The sequence below is a fragment of the Sus scrofa genome, chromosome 14 (genome assembly GCF_000003025.6).
Source record: "Sus scrofa isolate TJ Tabasco breed Duroc chromosome 14, Sscrofa11.1, whole genome shotgun sequence".
NCBI lineage: Eukaryota > Metazoa > Chordata > Mammalia > Artiodactyla > Suidae > Sus > Sus scrofa.
The window spans coordinates 119993875-120016388 of NC_010456.5; the positions used below are offsets into that span (position 1 = coordinate 119993875).

General features: G+C 38.1%; 1 long non-coding RNA gene across 1 annotated transcript; it reads right to left on the reverse strand.

Annotated features, from left to right (window-relative positions):
- Positions 1464-15433, reverse strand: LOC110256757. Its single transcript, XR_002338686.1, has 4 exons — positions 14079-15433; positions 13571-13667; positions 12306-12419; positions 1464-1600 (listed from the first exon to the last, which is right to left on the reverse strand). It is a non-coding gene; the product is annotated as an uncharacterized LOC110256757 (long non-coding RNA).

The following is a 22514-nucleotide window of genomic DNA, read 5'->3' on the forward strand; positions in this document are numbered from 1 at the left end:
ATTACCTAGCCATTAAAAGGAAAGAAATAATGGCATTTTTAGCAACAAGGATGGACCTAGGAATTATCATGCTAAGTGAAGTCAGTCAGACAATGAGACACCAACGTCAAATGCTATCACTTACATGTGGAATCTAAGAAAAGGAAACAGTGAACTTCTTTACAGAGCAGATACTGATTCACAGACTTTGAAAAACTTACGGTTTCCAAACCAGACAAGTTGGAGGGTGGGGGAAGGCACTGAGGGTTTGGGATGGAAGTGCCATAAAATTTGCTTGTGATGATCATTGTACAACTATAAATGTAATAGAATTCATTGAGTAATAAAATAAATAAAATGTGTTTCAACTTGCACATGGTTATTCAAGGAATGCAGCAAATGTGCTGCATTACACTTAATAGACTGTGGGGGATTTAAACCATAATGTCAGATAAGGCATGATTAGTACCTAGATTTCATGAGCCAATCTAGAAGCAGTGTATTGAAGCATACAGAATGCATGGTCATCAAGCACGACTTTTATGCCAAAGAGCAATCAGCCTCTGCCACCACAGAGCAACTCAGTCTCCAACACGAGCCTGGCTCCTGTTCTTAGAGACCCTCAGAAGATATTTAAGCAGCATTTGTGGAGTGGCAGATCCTGGGGAGGTAAATTTAAAAGAGAAGCAGAAGTTCTCTCAAGAGTGAATATTCGGCTGAAGAAATCCCTTGACACTGCTCCTGGTTGAAAATCACCAATAACAAATTTTAGCCATGACAAACCAGCACTCAAGTTCTTCACTTCCGTTTAACTCAATCTTTCAATTCTAGTTATGAAGATGGTGACATCCAGTACTTTTCTCCCAGCCCAACCACCCACAAACATGTACTCATTGACTCTTTGGCAAAGGTTCTCTGCTTGATCAAACTTTAATCAGCCTCCTGAACCACCTCTTAGGTCCACTTGTACACTTCCTCATAAGATTCAGTTTTAGCAATAACTGCTATGTTAGTTTAGTAAGAATCCCTAATCCTCTCCATCTGATCACACTTGATATCTAATTAGTTTCATTAGCCTCCACGGTCTCCCAGGTGATATCTGATCATCCAGGTTGGTCTTCAGCAAAAATTCTATTAGGTCACTTTAGCCAGAACTCTCCTTACTGATGGAGTTCCCGTCGTGGCGCAGTGGTTAACGAATCCGACTAAGAACCATGAGCTTGCGGGTTCGGTCCCTGCCCTTGCTCAGTGGGTTAACGATCCGGCGTTGCCATGAGCTGTGGTGTAGGTTGCAGACGCGGCTCGGATCCCGTGTTGCTGTGGCTCTGGCGTAGGCCAGTGGCTACAGCTCCGATTGGACCCTAGCCTGGAACCTCCATATGCCGCGGGAGCAGCCAAGAAATAGCAACAACAACAAAAAAAACAAAAGACAAAAAAAAAAAAAAAAAAAAAAAAAAAAAAAAAAAAAAGAACTCTCCTTACTGCTGATGTTTCCTTTTGGTAATTTTCTATCCACTATCCTTCACTTTGCTCCTTGGCTATAAATTCACACCCGTCCATGGCCATACCTGGACTTGAGCCGGTTCTATAGTGAGGTCTCCTTTCCCCTATTGCAGTCATCCTGAATTACAAAACAGAAAAAATTTTACCACTTTAATTACTGACCAGCTCTGGTTTTTCTTTGAGGGCTTTCCCTAAGGGTCTCTAGAAACCATCGATAAGTGCCTAATGAATCTCATTTCTTGCTCTGTGACTGACTCTTACGGATCTCCTTCTATCCACCCATCCACACAACTCACAGAACTCAGAATTCAGCCCAACCAGCATATCCATTTATTTTCCGGGGGTGATTTCCCCATTTCACAATTACCTCCCAATCACCAAGTCACCGGTCTGAATTTCTTTTGATAGAGAGAAAACATCATACTCTGAGAAAACACAAGTCTCCTTGCTCTTTAACATGCAAGGTCTTCATTTTTATTTCTGAATACTTTTCCCATTTGACTTTTTTAATTTTCAGCTTCATAATGAATAAATCCCTATTCAGAAACAATGTTTAGCTCTCATTCAAACATTTCAATTATATACCCCTCTTTTCATTCTGTTTAGAACAAAGGAAATTCCTGCCTTCCACCAGAGGCAGCTTCCTTTAAGGGAACAACTTACTTTGCTTAATAGCCCAACTCTGTAAATGCTATATTTACAAAACATGGTTCATTTAAAGGTACCAGCTCATGGTATTTTATGAATCCCACTTCCTTAGAGCTAGCTAAGTTCCACTGGAGTACACTGAGGATGGCACCAGGAAAAATCAATCCTCCATTTTGACTGTAAAATATATATTCTTGAGAGAATGAACAGCATTACCTATTATTTCAAAAATATCTTTAAAGACAAGAAGTTAGGGTAAACAAAAGGGGAAGAAGTTGAACAGAGAAAAAGTATACTTATTATCCACATTCTGTTTACATTTCCCTTGCTAACTCTCTTCAGCTGTTTGTCTAAACTTCATGCCTTTTGTTTTTATGGTAATTTGAGAGAAGAGTGAATGATAACATGCTTGGGTTTTACAGGTATCTTAAGTGATTCAACAAAAACATAAGTGGGGGTGATCTTCCCTAAGGTAGGAGTTTCAGATATATTTCACAGGCTAACTGTGAACAGAAAAGCTGAAGTCCCTTATTTTTCTCTAGGCCCTTCAGATGTTTCCATTTCTAGCTGAGTGTCCACCAGGAACTACGAAATCTTCTGTTTCCTCCTACAGGAGATACACTAGAGCCAAGAGACAAGTGGTAAGTTATTACTGTGATACAAGGAAGAACTCCTATCTCCCTTTGGGTCATGCTTTGCTATAGGGACACCCAACACATGTTCCTATGCAAGAAGCCCTTGAAAAGTTTCTTTCTGTTTTACACCCCTGTCCTACACTGACCATATAAATAACTCCTTCAGGTGTTGGCTCAAGAGACAAAGCTAAGTAAGGAACCCCATTCTGTATACAGAATTGTCACTCAAGTCCAACAATGGAAGTTTTCTTCATCACCTTAGGGTTCTCTTCCCTTAGGGTTCTCTCACATTCTTCCCTTAGGGTTCTCTCACAGGCAGTGCCTTAGGCCCCAAGCAAACAAAACTCTTGACAGGGCACACCAAAGGGCTCCCACTTACAAGTAAACTTGTTGCATTCCCCTCCACTCTACTCCCTTTCAGCATCCCTGGCTCCCAACTATAGCGTGAAATAGCAATTGTATTTTTCTAGCTGTTGTTTCCGCCAGCTCTATCTTTGCTGTCTTAAATCTGAGGCTAGTTAACTCATTTAACTACAGTGGGACACTAATGAGGTTAAAGTCTTGAATTCAATGTCAAATGGTTCAGCCCAGTCAGGTCATGATGAACCCCTAGCCTAGGGAATAAGAATCCAGGCACAGTATTATAGTGTACCCTAGTGGTGAAAAGGGAACCCAAAAAAGGGTTCCTTGGACAGTTCCAAGGATACTTGGGTTTTTTTTTTTTTTTTTTTTTTTATGGAAACCTAGTTAAGCTATCTGGAAGCATCACAGTCTCTGCTTTTGAAAAGTTTGAAATTCTTTTGGAAGGACAAATTTCTACTCATGAGAGAATAAGTAAACACCATGGAATAGCACAAAATCAAGCACATAATTGGGCACTGCTTTGGGAATTGACTAGGGTATGGTGTAGTCATGGAAGACAACACAGAGGCCAAGGAAAGTGAGGAATTTGGATAGGTAAGAGAAGTGTGAGTCTTCAAAAGGGAGGGAAAAGAGCATTTCACATTTCAAAAATATATAGAGACTCAAATTGTTGATGTTTGTTTCTCATTAGTAATGATGACTTTCAGAAAGTACTAAGTATTGTAAATGCATGGGAAACAAGTGGGAAAAAAAGCTTCTCCATGACAGATGTTGCCAAAGACCATTGCTCTTTCAAGGCCAAGATCTATGATATCCTGTTCTATATCATTTAGACACAAACTTATTTCCTCATAATCTCTGTCTTCTCACCCAAACTCAAAACCTGAATTTCCTTTCACCCAGGACTCCTTTTCATACAGCATATGAGTTAATTTGCTAAGAATTCCAAGTGTGCTTTGTTACTTTCAAACCAAATTAGCTTTGCTTAATAAGCATTATGCCTATGAGTTGTTTCACCTTTAATGACCTTAAGTCCCTTATTCTATAGCCCAAGTGCTTTAGCAAAGCTGAAGAAAATCATGGTTTGTTTTAAAATACTCTTGATTTAGCAATCCAATAAACGTGCTAATAAGTTGCAAAAATAAGTCATTTTTTGGACTAAAACCAACAGTCTAATTAGCCTGGTATACACTTGGGCTCTTAATCACACAGCAGTCACCTTCAAAAGGGGTGATAGCATTTAATACTTTAACAACAGAAGCAGAGTTTCTGTGGAGGAAGAGAAGTTTTTCAATGGACTTTGACTTGTTCTTTTGTGGGAGGGGAGCAAGAACAAAAAAAAGCAGTCTTGTTTTTGGAGAGGCAAATAGTTCTAGGCTTAGACAATTATGAAAGATATTGTCCTTTCTTATTTATTGTATGATCATACTATTTGCATTTACTATCTAGATAAGGACAACATAAAGTCTGGAGAATTTAATGGCCTCCAATTATTCAATCTCCACAGTTTTTAACAATTTACACTTATTCACTAAAGAGGGCAGCAGAAATTACAAAAACAAAATTTTAAGAAAATATACTAAAAAGCAACTATACTTTATTCATGATATCAGCTTTAATTTCAGAGTAACACCATGGAAGAAAAGGAAAGTCACTGAAAAACTGGCCATAAATTCAGGATATTCTCTAGTTCAAAAATTGGGCCTCATCAGCAAGCTTGAAAACTGAGATTTCATCCCATAAATATCTGGAGGGTTTCTGTATTTACTTTTTAACTTCTCTCACAATCTTGGGGAAAAAAATCGTTTTAAAACTCCCAGTTGTATTTACCATAGGTTGCCAGTTGATCTCCTCCAATAATAATTTTTAACCTGTAATAAGAATTTTTTTTCGACTGTACACATAGGGACCCAGGAACACATACATGCGTACATAATTTTTTCTCCCATTATTGTGCTGTGAAGTAAATATCTAGACATAGTTCTCAGTGCTACACAGCAGGATCTCACTGCTAATCCATTCCAAGAGCAATAATTTGCATGCATTAACCCCAAGCTCCCAATCCACCCCACTCCCTCCCCCTCCACCTGGGCAACCACATGTCTGTTCTCCAAGTCCATGATTTCTCTCCTGTGGAAAGGTTCATTTGTGCTGTATATTAGATTCCAGATATAAGTGATATCATATGGTATTTGCCATTCTCCTTCTGACTTACTTCACTCAGTAGGAGAGTCTCTAGTTCCATCCGTGCTGCAGCAAATGGCATTAGGTCATTCTTTTTTATGGATGAGTAGTATTCCATTGTGTATATATATCACCTCTCCCTAATCCAATCATCTGTCGATGGACATTTGGGTTGTTTCCATGTCTTGGCTATTGTGAATAGTGCTGAAATGAACATGCGGGTGCATGTGTCTTTTTTAAGTAGAGTTTTGTCTGGATATATGCCCAAGAGTGGGATTGCTGGGTCATATGGTAGTTCTATGTATAGATTTCTAAGGTACTTCCATACTGTTCTCCATAGTGGCTGTACCAGCTTCCATTCCTACCAACAGTGCAGGAGGGTTCCCTTTTTCCACACCCACTCCAGCACTTGTCATCTGTGGACTTACTAGTGATGGCCATTCTGACTGGTATGAGGTGGTACCTCATGGTAGTTTTGATTTGCATTCTCTAATAATCAGTGATGTTGAGCATTTTTTCATGTGCTTGTTGGCCATCTGTATGTCTTCCTTTGAGAAATGTCTATTCAGGTCTTTTGCCCATTTTTCCATTGGGTTGTTGGCTTTTTTGCTGTTGAGTTCTAGAGGTTATTTGTGTATCTTAGAGATTAAGCCTTTGTCAGTTGCACCATTTGAAACTAATTTCTCCCATTCTGTAAGTTGTCTTTTTGTTTCCTTTTTGGTTTCCTTTGCTGTGCAAAAGCTTTTCAGTTTGATTAGGTCCCACTGGTTTAGCTTTGCTCTTATTTCTGTCGCTTTGGAAGGCTGGTCTGAGAAAACATTTGTAAGGTTGATGTCAGAGAATGTTTTGCCTATGGTCTCTCCCAGGAGTTTGATGGTGTCTCGTCTTATATTTAAGCCTTTCAGCCATTTGGAGTTTATTTTTGTGCATGGTGTGAGGGTGTGTTCCAATTTCATTGCTTTGCAGGCAGCTGTCCAGGTTTCCCAACAATGCTTGCTGAATCGACTTTCTTTTTCCCACTTTATGTTCTTGCCTGCTTTGTCAAAGATGAATTGACCATAGGTGTCAGGGTTTATTTCTGGGTTCTCTATTCTGTTCCATTGGTCCATGTGTCTGTTTTGGTACCAGTACCACACTGTCTTGATGATGGTGGCTTTGTAATATTGCTTGTAGTCTGGGAGAGTTATGACTCCTGCTTGGTTTTTGTTTCTCTCAGGATTGCTTCGGCAATTCTGGGTCTTTTGTGTTCCACATAAATTTTTGGATTGTTTGTTCTGTGAAAAATGTCATGGTAATTTGATAGGGATTGCATTCAATGTGTAGATTGCTTAGGGTAGTATGACCATTTTTACAAGATTATTTTTTCCAACCCAGGATCATGGAATATCTTTCCATTTCTTTACATCTTCTTTAATTTTCTTGATTAATGTTTTATAGTTATTGGCATATAAGTCTTTTGCCTCCTTGGTCAGGTGTATTCCCCGGTATTTGATTTTTTGGGGTGCAATTTTAAAAGGTATTGTATTTCTGGGTTCCTTTTCTAATATTTCATTGTTAGCATACAGAAATGCGACTGATTTCTTAATCTTATATCCTGCTACTTTGCTGAATTTGTTGATCAGTTCAAGTAATTATTTGGTTGTGTCCTTATGGTTTTCTATATATAGTATCATGTCATCTGTATACAGTGACAGTTTTACCTCCTCTCTTCCAATTTGGGTGCCTTTTATTTCTTTTGTTTGTCTGATAGCTGTGGCTAGGACTCCCAATACTCTGTTGAATAGCAGTGGTGAGAGTGGGCATCCCTGTCTTGTTCCATATTTGAGTGAGAAGGCTTTCAATTTTTCTCCATTGGGTGTTATATTTGCTGTGGGTTTGTCATAAATGGCTTTGATTATGTTAAGGAATGTTCCCTCCATACCCACTTTGGTAAGAGTTTTTATCATAAATGGATGTTTGACTTTGTCAAATGCTTTTTCTGCATCTATTGAGATAATCATATGGTTTTTGGCTCTTCTTTTGTCAGTGTGGTGTATGAGGTTGATTGATTTGGATATGTTGAACATCCTTGTTTACCTGGGAGAATATTTTAAGTTTTAATGACCTTAGGCAGTAGTGCTATAGCACAAGTGCTTTGGCAAAGCTAAGGAAAATCATGGTTGGTCTTAATACACTTTTGATTTAGCAATCCAATAAACTAACTAATAAATTGCAAGAATAAATCATTCTTTTGGACTAAAACCAACAACCTCATTAGCCTGGTATATACCATTGGGCTACCAAAGTATAGCACTTGGTAGCACTTCAAAGCATGTAGGCTACAGAATAAGGTCATTAAAAGTTAAAAATAGTAACTATCATTTATTGAATACCTATTGGACCAGACGCTTTGATAAGCACTTGACATATTTAATTTCACAATCTCACAATAACCCTGGGAGGGTATTATTTTTCTGGTTTTAAATATGAGGAAACCAAGGTTTAAAGAGGTTTAAATGCCTGCTATCACATAGCTGGTGAACTGCAGAGCCAGGCTACAAAATTTCATCATCTTGAATAGGTTTACAAAGTGCCCCACTTTGAAACATAGGTCTAAACACTAACATTAAGAATCCTTACTCTCCTGTGCTCATTGCCTTGTGAAATTCTGATTCATGTGAGAATACCTCTCTGATAGGATACTTGAAATCAGATGTCACATTGTGATAGGGATAGAGTAGACACAGGCAGTTGTAGAAGTCCCAGTAAAGGATCATAGATAAAGAGGGAAGCCTAGGGGACACTAGGAAATAACTGCAAGTTAATAATTGCTCAAGAAAGCCATCAGAAAGAGTTGGGTTTGCCTGAGGCATGAGATGTTGGGTGGAGGATGGGATGAGGCCTGCATTCAGATTCAGACAAAGAGCAGGAGTTTGAGGACCACCCTTCTGCTAATTTGAACACACACCTTACCAGATACTAAGGAGGAGCTACTACTTGAAGAAAGAGAAGGAGGTAGTCTTTTCTGACCCCCACTTCCCTAGGATAATAAAACTGTAGCCCACCGGATCCTGAGAGCATACCTTCCTTGCCTGCCCACCTGCATCTCGCATAAGTCTCCTATCTTAATAAAACTATTTCTTGCTTATCACTTTGACTCTCACTGAATTTCTTCTGCATATAAAGAACCTGAACCTCAGTAAATCCAGACACCGGGTGAGTGATTATAATTTAAAACGTGGGTTCAAGTCCCATTTGGGTTTTGGATGGGTTCAGGCCATTAGTGCTGTCAGTTTCAATGTATTCATTTTCGTGTCTCCTACACAAAACCCTGGGCATCCTTATCTGGCAGATCACTAACACTGCTTTTAGTCTGACTCAACAGAGCTACTAAGGAAATGGTAGAACACTGTTAAAACTGAGCCCCCACCCCAAGTACATAAGCCCCTCCATGTGCCCTGCCTCCTGTTTGTAGAAAAGCTGAACTCTCTCAGGCTTCCTTGAGTCACAAAAGAACAGGCTCAAGCAGTTAATAATTTAGGACCATAGAGTCACAGAATCTTTGTGTCTGATGCAATTCCTGAGTTGTTTTATAGATACTATAACTGCCACCAGGGGGGAAGCTAACTGTATGATGACCAGACTGCAACCATAACATAAAGTACTCCATCTTGAGCAGTACTGAATCTAAGGCTAGCACAATTTCAAGAACTGGCCTCAAGAGAAGGGGATTAATAGTATTGCTCATAATAATCTGTAACTTTGTAGGCATCAAAATAATTGTAACTTGCTCTGCCTGTGTGAGTAACTAAAACTGTCAGCAAAGAGATGCTACAGATTCATCGGAATCTTCCATTCTAAGAATATAGCACCCTGTATCAGCAAGAAGTTACAGAAGATGAACTTTCACCCATGATCCCATAGAAATGGAATGATGTCTGACAGTGGGGATTTGTAAGCAGCTCCTTGCAAGCAGCTCTTTGCAGAAAACAGCTCTTTGCAGGAAGCAACTCTCTGCAGGGGGACTTTTTGTCTGGTCACTTTAACAAAGTTCTATTTTTAACTAACCTCCAGCCTAAGCACACCTTTCACATCTTTTGATTACACAATGTCACACCTAACCAGTTGATTCTTTTTTTTAGATTCAAGAAGTAGAAATGAAGAAAAAGTAGTTAACAGGTAAGTAGATCTTTTCCCCAGTTTCCCCTTCAGTAATCAAACAAGCAAACTATGTGCAGGAGACAGCTTCTAAAGGAAGATCACAAGCCTGCATACAGTGGGGGATGGCAAAGAATCTGACTCCTAACCTCACTGATTAACTGAGATTACTTCCCCTTTTTGCCTTTAAAAACTATCATGGCCAAGCATACTCTTCAGAGTTGGTTCTAGGACAGAGTCCACATTCTCCCCAGGTTGCCAGCCTCCTGAATAAAGCAACTGTTCTGTTCCTATTGCCACAGGTCTCAAGTACTGGCTTTTGAGCAGGTGAACACCTGAACTTGAGTTTGGCAACACTGTGTTCACTTGGTAAAGTCAATACTCCCCACAGAGACATACCCTGAAGGTTCCTGTACATCAGGTGAATCCCTCAACTCTAAGAAACCTTTGGAGACCTAGCAAATTCTGTATCAGGGAATGAACCAATCTGTTAAGACTAAGTTGCCTAGGATGAGGGACCTTATTTGGCAGAGAAGACTCATTGATCCTGGATCCCGTAACTTTGCCATCTTCCCTTTCCCCTATGGTCCCCCATAATACCCACTCTGATCCAGAGTTCACTGTCTCCTGAATCAGATAAGACTGTCCAGATACCCATGCAGTTTACCAGTTAAGCCATTAATAGCTAGTTATATTTTTCCCTGTGTCCATAAGACTATGGAGAAACTCTATTGTGGCACTTGTCATATACAAATATTTCACTTTTCATGTCACTTTCTCATTAAACAATAAAGCCCTTAAGGTCAAAGTCCAGTATTTATTCAACTCTATAACCTTGCCTTACTAATAGTCATAGTATATGATTGATGTTCATTAATATAACAATAATAATGAAAAGTTAATAATCCTAAACATTGAAGACTCTACCAAATGCTTTAAGCACATCTTTTATTTACTACTCACTATATCATTCTTAGGTATTATTATTCTCTTTCACAGACAAAAGAAACTGAGTTGGAGAAACATTAATTGATTTGCCTCAGGTCACACTGTTGCTAAGTGCCTGAGATGATTCAGAATTTTGTCTAACTTCAGAACATTTAATGACGAAACCAAATTTTCCACCTATAATCCTCCAACCTTTTACAGCTCCAGGTCCTAACACATACTTGGCACTTAATAACTGTTTATAGCCTGACCATTCAAGTACAGATCAGGACTCAGAAATAGCTGTAACAGCCTGTTATACCATTAGAAATTAACAGCTTCTATTACAGGGGATTTAGCTCAGTCTTTATAGCTCTTCTCAGTGATGGTGATGGAGAGAGATAGATGAGTTGTCCTCTCTTTCTCTTCATTTTTACAGCCTTTCCTCCATCTTATATCACCATTCACTGTAGTAACTGGTGATGCCAAGACTTGAAACCCAGGTGATGAGTTTCCAAGCCTCTTAGCAGCGAATCCTGGTGCCAAAGGTGAGAACAATTACCATGGGTGAGTCCATCCTGTGTGCTCTGAAACAGCTTCTTCTTACTTTATTAGCAACTAACTAGTCACTTCATATTCTCCAATTTCCCTGTACCAACTGTCTATCTCAGAGTCAATGCACACAATTAGAAAGAACTACAGGTGCAATATCTTTTGTATCACAGGGAAGTGTAGCTCCATCATTAGCAACAAAGTTAGAAAACATCAATTTTAGAGGATGTGGAAGCCTAGGTTTTGTTTTGCTCTTACCCTGAAATCTGGCAAAAGCATATGCATTCCTAGGTCACTAGGTACGAGAAGTCAGGCAAAGAGGCAATTATGAATATCAGGCATCATGAAACATTTGTGAAAATGATAAGCTACAAATCTTTTGAATAATATCCTCAATTAAATAGTTAAACTTGGACTAATAAAGTCCTTGATTTTAATAGTATTAGGTAAATTTCATATCATATAGAAAGTCATGTTGCTTTATGCTATTAATAAAACAAGAGAAAGAGAGGGAGGAAAAGAGGGAGAGTGGGGGGAAGGAAGAAAAGAAGGAAGAGAGGGATGGAGGGAAGTATAAATACATAGAGACAATGGAGAAGACCATATTTGGTACCAAAAAACAGCTCTCAATTTATCCACTGAACATCATTTATAATGTTTAATATCATTTCCATAAAATTCAGCACAACTGACCTTCAGAAAAACTAAGTAAGGAAAAAATACATAGATACAGTTCTTTGAAATGCATCATTGTCTTTGTCCTAAGAAATGTCAGCCTACGCTTTTCTATGCTAATGCAAAAAGTCAAAATAAGTTTTGAGGGGGAGCTCCCATCATGGCTCAGCAGCAATGAATCTGACTAGTATCCATGAGGATGCAGGTTCGATCCCTGGCCTCACTTAGTGGGCTGGGGACCCAGAGTTGCCATGAGCTGTGGTGTAAGTCGCAGACACGGCTCAGATCCGTATTGGCATAGGCTGGCAGCTGTAGCTCTGATGTGACCCCTAGCCTGGGAACTTCCACATGCCGTGGGTACACCGCCCCCCACCCCCCAAAAAAAAAAGTTAGAGAAGAGCTGGTTTTGAACTCATGTTTTGATCTGGTCATTGGTGGAGAAATTCAAATGCTTAGGACAGAGTGGACACTGTCTCACAGAAATACTCAACCTGGTTGTAGAACTAGATTGTAGATATTAAACTAAAGGACAATTCCCAAGCAATCATCAAGTGCAAAATAAGATGCTTTCTATGACCTAATTACATATTTAGGCTATCTTTGTAGTTTTGCTCTACCATCCTGTTATTCCACTCAGAGTTTATAGAAATTCTTAATGAACATTGCTACAAATAACATCCTTTAGAGACACATATGACTTACCTTGATAATGATGGTTTCATTCCTTCTCTTATTTTGTTTGTGCAGCAGATGATCATTAAAATTAAGCTCTTGATTAAAATTATCCAGGGTAATTTATCTCAGGCTGCCTTCTCACTTAACAAGTAAAGAGATTCATAAGTAAGTACTGATTGGGATGAAGTTTCCACCATGCTTAAGAATTCCTTGGGACAGAAGGTGTTATGTTAGTGTAAAATCACAATAATTAACTAGAATAATCCAACCCCTGGGTATCAACAGATAATTCATAGAGTCAACGGCAAATGTAATGAGAAATTGTCACTATTATGCATATTTGCTATAAGGTTTAATTACCAAAGTATAAGCCTAAGCCTTAAAAGATTTCTTAATAGGGGGTAGGACCTACTCATTTAGCATTATTCATCTAAATATTCATTAGCAGCAATATTGCATAGTGTAACAAAATTCTCCCATCCAAGGAAAGCAGTAGAGATAATCAAACTATAGTTTCAAGTGTAAACTTAAGGGGTATTTGCTAAATATCCCCTGGACTCCTCTAATGCTTTTATTAAACAGGTAGAACTCAGTGCTATTTTGCCTTGTTCTCATTATGCTATTCAATAAAACTCATACGTCTTCTAAAAGGTAGGACTCTCTACATGCTACCCTACATGCTACTACATGCTGCTCCACACACGATACTAGGAATAGTTTAGACGCTGCCAACATGGAAGAGCATGCCCAGCTAAGAAAGAGCCAGAGCAAGATTTATGGCCTCAAGGGCTCCAGAGACCTTTTCACCTGGCTTAACACATCTCTAGACCATGGAAACTTTGAAATGTTGACCCAGATGGTCAAAGGGCTATGGCTCTATCCAAAATCAGGAGTCCCACAGACACTTCAATGGAAGTAGCTGTTGAGCAATATTTTCAAAGACTATTGAAAATATTTGCAGAAATAATATGAATTAATCTTAGGGAGAAGCAGGATCCTACTCTCTGCAAATTCTAAAAGAAAAAATGTTCCATAAGAGTTGTCTAATCACTCATATCTTACTGAGCCCAAGCCCTCTCTTGTTTGTTTTTCAGTATTTTTCTTTTTGTCTTTTTCTAGGGCCGCTTCCCGCGGCATATGGAGGTTCCCAGGCTAGGGGTCGAATCAGAGCTGTAGTCACCAGCCTACGCCAGAACCACAGCTGCGCGGGATCTGAGCTGCGTCTGCAACCTACACCAGAGCTCACGGCAACGCCGGATCCTTAACCCACTGAGCAAGGGCAGGGATCGAACCTGCAACCTCATGGTTCCTAGTCAGATTCGTTAACCACTGTGCCACGACGGGAACTCCAGGCCGTCTCTTAAGCTACTGCTCTCGTGTCCATTCTTCCTGTGAGATGTACAAGAAATACTAAATTTTAGAATTACATTCATATGGAATTTCTTTCTTCATGGCGAAAGCATTAAGTATGTGTGCTTTTGAAGTTATTCCTTGTATGCATTGGAAAGGAAATAAATCATCATCCTATTCAAGATGTTTTAATGTTATCTAAGTATATTATAAGCACATTTGATTGTAAGTCATCAGTAAGTGCTTCCCAAAAGATTTTTTTCTTAGCAGGAAGAGGCAGGAATGTATTTGTTAATTATGGAAAAATGCATAACGTATTTGAAATACCCAAAGTAGGTATAATGTAATAATGCCAAGTGATAAGGGATATATTGAAATAATTATCTCTTTCTTATTAATAATTGCTGTTTCTATAAGAGATAGATGGAGAAATTTATCTGGAGGTTATACCTTAAATAGCTATAGCAAAAGCAGTTATGAAATGACTTTTGAAGTCTGGATGCAATTGAAGCAGATTTGGCCGGCCATTTCCATCACAATAGGATTTTTGAAGTGACTGCAGAGGGAAAAAAAGGCCCATTACAGACAGACCACCTGATTCAGCCCTAGAAAGAATGTGAAATTGTTCCATACAGCAATGTCTACAGGGCTTTATCCAGCCTAGTCTGAAATGGATACTCAGAAAAATGCTCAGTTCTGATAATACCCCCTCCTTTACCTTCAGCTTGAAAGCCTATTTCCTAATAGCAGTAATGATTAGTCTGCATACCCATTCATCTCCATTAAAGATGTAAATGAAAACAGTATTTTGCAACCACCAGCATTAGGGAGAGTTGCTCACAGGACCTCGGTGATTAAAAGGTGAGAGCTGAGGTTACATCATGTGTTTTCTAAGCCTTAACTCGTCTGGCACTTAGTAGAATAAGCTTTAACCCACAGAAAGCCTGAGAAAATAACGAGGAGCCTGAAGAACATGGAATGAATTGCACTGGCTGGGTCAGGGGAACGAAGGTACCTCCAATTGCAGAGATATGTACCTTTCCTTGAGTCTCATCTAGAGAAGACTACTGCCTGCTGAGCAGGAAACAGACATCTATGTGTTATGTTCTGCACCATGACATCCAGATGTCCAATTCATTAAATCTGATATTCAGTGTCACAAATCATATCCTAATGGTTCCACCACTGTATGGGCGATTAAGCCACAGGGAAAATTAAACTCAGATGGCACTAAGCAAAAATATTGAGACTTGATACAATGTTTTCCAACAGAAGCGAATCAGGGCCAGCAATGGTCAAGGCATTTTCCTTTACATTTTTATGTTGTATAAGACTTGGTGCTGCCACCTCCAGAGAAGATCAGCTGGATTCCCTTGATTCCATGGACTCCCACTGATTTCATACTCCTTCTTTCTCAAAATTCCAAGGACTATTATTGTCTGCATAAGATAAATAGACCCTGTTTATTTTCAGCAGACACATAAGGAAAAGAGAAAAAAATTGAGAGGCATAAGATCTGGGCAGAAGCATTTGGAGTATTTATCATAAACAGATTAGATGGCATCCATTGTGGGTGTCATTATTTACAGTGTATCTCACATTCTGAGTGCAAATTGTCTGCATAAAACAAGAAAGCATGGTCTGAATTGTGCTCTGGTTCAGTGGAGAGTATAGTTAGAACTGCAGAAATAGGTAGCTGCACATGTGATGGACCCCATTTGGACTTCTAAAAAAAAAATTTTTTTTTTGTCTTTTTTCCATTACTTGGACCACTCTCGCAGAATATGGAGGTGCCCAGGTTAGCAGTCGAATCAGAGCCATAGCTGCCGGCCTACACCAGAGCCACAGCAATGCAGGATCCGAGCTGAGTCTGCAACCTATACCACAGCTCATGGCAACATTGGATCCTTGACCCACTGAGCAAGGCCAAGGATTGAACCCGCAACCTCATGGTTCCTAGTCAGATTCGTTAACCACTGAGCCACGACGGGAACTCCTGGACTTCTAAAATTAACTGAGGAAATTTTTAGGGCCTGGGAAGGAGGGCTGAAAGCTAGCGAGAAAGTGGGTATTGGTCATCATTGTGGTTTCAACATTAAATATCCATATGACCTTATTTGTTCCAAAAGCCTCTTGTGGATGGTAACAAACCAGACACAATCTCTCAAACCAGAGTATAAATTCTTTGAATTTAAACACTGTGTCATTCATCATTATAATCCTCAGACCTGAAACAGAAGGACTGAATTAAATGTTGTTGAATGGATGAATACCTGAATATTGAATGAATATTGTGAATGTAAAAAATGCACACCTACCTATCATAGAAACAAAAGGAATACTTCCTACTTGTAACAGGCTTCACTTTTTTCTGCTACATCCTAAGAGTAACAATCACCTGTTCCCCATGCTCACTGAACCTAGGCAAAAAAACAGTGTTTGGAACAAGAAAAAGGTAAAATCATTTAAATCAAAGAGGATATATTTTTAAAAAGTAATTGTCTCTAGGTGATAATAATGTGTCAATGTAAATTCATGGATTGTAACCCTGTGGTACTGGTTGTTAATACTGGAAGAGGTTGTATATGTGGGCGGGGAAGGAGGACAGAGGTATATGGGAACTCTCTGTACTTTCAACTCAATTTTTCTATGAAATTAAAACTGCTCTAAAAGTAAAATTTATTGGAGTTCCCGTTGTGGCGCAGTGGTGAACAAAGCCAACTAGGAACCATGAGGTTGCTGGTTTGATCCCTGGCCTTGCTCAGTGGATTAAGGATCCGGCGTTGCCGTGAGCTGTGGTGTAGGTTGCAGACGCGGCTCGGATCCCGCATTGCTGTGGCTCTGGCATAGGCTGGCAGCTATAGCTCCGATTAGACCCCTAGCCTGGGAACCTCCATATGCTGCAGGAAGTGGCCCCAGAAAAAGGCAAAAAAAGACAAAAAAAAAGTAAAGTTTATTAATTTTTAAAAACTAAATGTTAGATTAGAAACAATAAAAACATGTAGTTCTAAAAGCAAACCCAGGTGTTTTCCAAATTACTGTTTATCCAGACAATACTTCAAGCATTTTATAGATATTAACTTATTTAACTCTTTACAACCTCCAGGAAATGCTATTAATATTCATATTTTTTTCAGAAAAGAGCATAGAGTCAAAGTTATCTAGTATCTTTTTCAAAGTCTCATTGCCACGTATTGGTAGAGATGGGATTTGAACCCAGATCACCTGGTTTCAGGTTTTATTTAAGACTCTCAACCTCTGCTCTTTGCTGCTTCACTACTGTTTTGTATTGCCATAGTAGTTAGCAATGATTCTTTATTATATAAGTCAGAAAGCGACACATGGCTCCAATATCATTAAAGCCTTGAAAAGTACACACACACACGCACACACACACACACACACTTCATGTATAATTTGGAGTTCAACATCTGTTATTTCTCAAGTCTAGCGTCTTCTTCAAAATTCAAGGACTACAAGGCTTCCATGCTATCACAATTTTCCTTTTGTTACTATTTAAAGATTAGAACTTCTTGAATACCAGGGAGATAACTAGCAACACATTATTTCAAGTTCCTCATCGCAATACTGAATAAAATCCCATGTAATAGAAACTTTAGTGAAGTGGAGCAGGTGTTAGCAGCAGATGATATGATCAGTTTCTACCCTTATCTCCATGGCTGCAATCCCAAGCCTTTTTACACTAGAAAGGGTTTGCCAGTCTCTTGAGAGACAAAGAAAAGTAAACCTCAGAAAAGAGAGTGCTCACAATAGCAGGCATACTAATACCCCAGGGTGACTGTAGCAATAAACAGGGTTTAGTGCATCAAAGGCATATGCTTCTCGACATTAGAGAGTAATATCAAATGAAAGATTTTTATTGAATTGGCCTCTAAAACAGACAAATTCCCAATTGCCATAGCTGATGAAAAAAATTAGCTTGCTACTAAACATTAAATGGATCAATAATCTATTAACTCTAACCTTGTTAGCAGGAGCTTGCAGTACACTACGTGACCTGCCTTTTTAAACACACTGTCTTCAACATCTGTGTTTGACTAAAATAATTTTCTTTTGCTGAATTCAGCAATGGTGTCCTTAATACTCCATATTAACTCAAAATGATTTTTTCCCTTTTTTTGAAGGCTGTTCACCTTCAAGGCTATTCAAGATCATTACATATGTACCACTTTATTCAGCTAATCATAGCATTTTTATTTTATGGGCAGAATCTACAGCAGAAACTCATACGATACTCAGTAAATCTCTACAATCATGATGAGATGTTATGAAGCCCTTGGTGACAAATCATCTTCACAAAGTCACTGTCTTATCAGTGTAAATATTCTCTTCCACATTCACCTAGAGGCACGGGTGAGGAGAGAGTCAGCAAAAACCCATGCAGAAAAAGTTTTGATGGGGAACCACAGGGAGAATGGGAATAGGTTGATGGAGTGAGTATAGTCTTAGGGTGAAATCTTCATATTTAAACAAGTGAAAAGACAGTTGATCTTGTAAAGTAAAAGTGTGTTTATGTGGGGGAGAAGGTTGGAGGCTGCTGAAGTAACCTCGATTCTTTCTTCCTGTTCTATGTTATTATTTCCCTCCTGTGACAAACTTCTTCAGGAAAAAAGCAGTGACAAGCACTATGCATGAGTGAGAGAGCACGCTATGCAAGCGGATATACTATTGCCATGACCTGGCAGCCACAAGGACACTGCCCAGTGTGAGCGTATTTTAGCCAGCTCTCCAGAGGCAAATCTTAGTTTCTTTCCTATGTAAACCTAAGTTTCTACTATGACCCAAACCTACACCCCAGAAAGCTTGGGAGAAGTTTCCAATGCCTTCGATATTTAAAAAGTAGGAGAGAGAAGAACAAAAGTTCTGAAATAAAGTATAGTCCCATGGAACCAACATAATGGAAAGAAGCAAATGCTAGAATAAAAGCCAGAAAAAAGATGAGAAGCAGCAGTAACTTCAGGCTGGAAATTAGGAAGAATTCCACAATATTTAGAGTGAACAAATATTAAAAAGACTGTCCAAGGAGGTCTCAAAACTCTTTGAGCTAGTTAGCAAATACTACAGGAAAGAAAGTGCAGATTATCATTAGCATCAGCCAAATGTTTGCAGGGCTTTTTGGAAAGTAAAGGAGAAAAGGAGAGGATTATCTTTAGAATTTAAAGACTCCTGAGTCAGCAGAAATCTTTAGGTAACACCTTTTCAGCCAGAACTTAAAATCTATCTTTTTGAGTGTTATGTCAAGTACTAAAGATATGAAAATAAAAAGTCACCACCTCTACTCTCAAGAATCTAAAAAGTTTGGAGAGGAAACTAGATAGACTTAGCTACTTCTGGCAAAAAGATGGGGAAGCTATTCCAAATGGCTTAGACAGTCAATGTCAAGGCAAAACCAAAAGCTAAATTATCAGCATCTCTGTACCGCATTAAAAGGAAAGACAACTGGAAGAGAATATCAGACTCTTCCTCTATAAAATCTGTTGGAAACTTTGGTCTTACTGAATGTGTGTGTCTATGTGTGCGTGTGTGTGTGTGTGTATGTATGTGTGTGTGTGTGATGTCATATTTGAAGACCTAGTTAAATCTATTCAGCTGCCACATTTTTGCCTTGTTCTTCCTGTTTATTCAAATTTCTATAATATACCAGTTTCTATTTATAATGAAGGAATAATTTATTACAAATAAGATATAGACATTTATTTTGTTTTAGGTGCATATAATGGGAAAAAATAGGTTCTGGAATCACAGACCATGTAGTTAATTTCTAGAGATTCTCATAATAAGTGAAGTAAGTCAGAAGGAGAAAAAAAAATACCCTATGATATAACATATCTGGAACCTAAAATATGAACCTATCCACAAAGCAGAAACACAGGCATAGTGAACAGACCTATGGCTTCCAAGAACGAGGAGGGAGGAATTGGGATGGATGGGGAGTTTGGGGTTAACAGATGCAAACTATACATTCAGAATGGATAAACAATGAAGCCTTACTGGACAGTAGAGGGAACTATATCTAATCTCTTGGGATAGAATGTGATGGAAGATAGTATGAGAAGAAGAATGTATATGTATGTATGACTAGGTCACTATGCTGTAGCAGAAACTGATACAACATGATAAATCAACTATACTTTAATAAAAAAATTTTAAAGGAAGAAATTTACAGATGCAATTTTTATAACCAGATGCAATTTTTATAACAGAAAAAAAGGAAATTCTAAAGTCAATGCTCTAATATCTCATCTTAAGAAGCTAAGGAAAAGAGAGTTCCTATTGTGGCGTAGCAGAAATGAATCCGACTAGTATCCACGAGGATGAGGGTTTGATCCCTGGCCTCGCTCAGTGGGTTGGGGATCTGGCATTGCCATGAGCTGTGGTATAGGTCACAGACTTGGCTTGGATCCTGCATCACTGTGGCTGTGGCATAGGCCAGCAGCTGCAGCTCTAATTTGAACTTCCATATGCCGTAGGTACGGCCCTAAAAAGCAAAAAATAAAAAATAAAAAAAAATAAATAAGAATAAGCTAGGAAAAAGAACAGCATAGCTCTAAGTGGAAAGTAATTTTTAAACACTGTATAAAAATAAAAGTAAAACTTTTAAATAAAAATGGAAAAAAGAGCAAATTAAATCAAAGCTAAGTAAAATTAAGGAAATAAATATGAGTAGAAATAAATAAAACAAAAAATAAAATAAAGAGAAAAATCAGTAAAAACAAAAGCTGATTCTTTAAAAAGTTTAATATAATTGATACATATCTAGGTTAAAAAGAAAATTAGAGGAAAGAAACAAGTTACCAATATCAGTAATGAGGCATGAACATTATTACAGATACTACAGATAATATGAATAACAGTTCTTATCATTTTAACACAGATAAAATGAAAAACTCCTTGGACAACACAAATTACAGAAACAAATACAAGATAAAATAAAAACTGTTACTAGCCCAGTCATTATTTTCTAAAAATTAAACCTTTCCATTAAGAAAATATGAGTGCAGATGGCTTCACTAGTGAATTCATTTATGTAAGAAATAACACCAAAACAACACAAATTGGTTGATGATGCCTTACACATAGTAGGCAAAAATTATTAAAGCTCTCTGGGCCTTAATTTCTTCATGTGTAAATAGGAATTTTTATACCAAAAAGTTTATAGGCTTACAGAAATGATTAAATATGAAAACTCACTGATAAGCTTTAGCACAGTGCCTGTCATATTGAAGCATTTAATAAGTGCAAGTTTTTATTAATTTTTATTATCTTAATTTGCTATCACATAATGAAAGCCATCTAAATATATTAAATCTACCAAATTTTTCTTTTCCCTTCTCTGGAAACCCTTCCTCCAAAATCTTATAACCAAATATGGAAAACATGAATTGGAGAAATTATGAAGGGAATTTTAAATGCAATAACAGAACAAAGCAAACAGGCAAAAGCTTTCAATAGTCCTTGTTTAGAAGGAAAAAAGCAAGAATCAGAAGTCACTTGTTATAAGAATGGTTCTGGGGAGTTCCCATCATAGCTCATAGCTCGGCAGTTAGTGAATCCAACTAGCATCCATGAGGACGTGGGTTCAATCCCTGGCCTTGCTCAGTCAGTTAAAGATCTGGCATTGCCCTAAGCTGTAATGTAGGTTGCAGACATGGCTCGGATCCCTCATTGCTGTGGCTGTGGCATAGGCCAGCAGCTACAGTTCCAACTGGACCCCTAGCCTAGGAACCTCCATATGCCACGGCTGTGGCCCTAAAAAAGACAAAAAGACCAAAAAAAGAAAAAAAAGACGAAAGAATGGTTCTGTCAGTTACTATTTAAAATTAGAAAAATTATTTAGCTCTCTTATCCTGTTCCTCAACTATAAAATGGGGGAAATAATATATATTTTGCTCACATCACTGAAGTTGTATTAAAATCTAAAAACTTAAAAGACTTACTTCATACTTTTAACAATTGATCTAGTAATATACTCAATAAAGGAATAATACATAATAAGAAAAAACCTCATTATAATATCAAACAATAGGAAACCATTGAAATAATCTTTATTCTACTAGCTTTTTTAAATTATGCTAGTAAATTTACTTTTTTAAAATATGCAATTGAATGTTATAGTTAAAGATTTTTTCATATACACTATGTTTCTCTGTAAGGAGAGATTAATGACAAAATTATAAGTAGAAAGTCAACAGAAAACTTTGTTATCATAATGTAAAAATTATGAAGCATTCATACAAAAGTTATAAAGAAATGCAAAATAATTGAGCCACTTGTGTTTAAGACATGGGAATTTTGGGGTATATAAATCATAACATACAAACTAAATGTTCAAAATATATTTTGAAAATGGTAAACTGTTATGTGATAGTAAGGCATTAATGGAAATCCCAATAAGTAGGAAGATATTCATTAATGCATTACCTTTGACATTGACCCTCTGTGTCTGTATACACGTCAGACAGAGTTATTCTATTGTTTACCTGACAAAGGTAATTTTCCTGAGCCTTATAAGGAGGGAAAGGAGTCAACTTCCTTAAGGTAGAAATATGTTTAAAGATGAACTGTTAGCAGGCCCACTCAGCTAGGAACAAACACATATCAAAGCTCTGGCTCATGCAGTCTCATACCTGGGAACACCACTAATCTGGTGGAAAGTGCACTGTATAGCAGGCATTCCAGGCCAAGACAGACCTTTCTTCTAAATTGAGTTCATCAAGGAATTCAGATGACTGATGTTGAGGCTTGATGTATTGGCTGTCAAGATTTTGGAGGCTTCATTCCTTGACCTCTGATTTGCATTGCCAGAAAATTCAGGCTGCCTTTCTTGCCTGAGCACTGGACCACTTTTGCTCTGACCTCTTACAA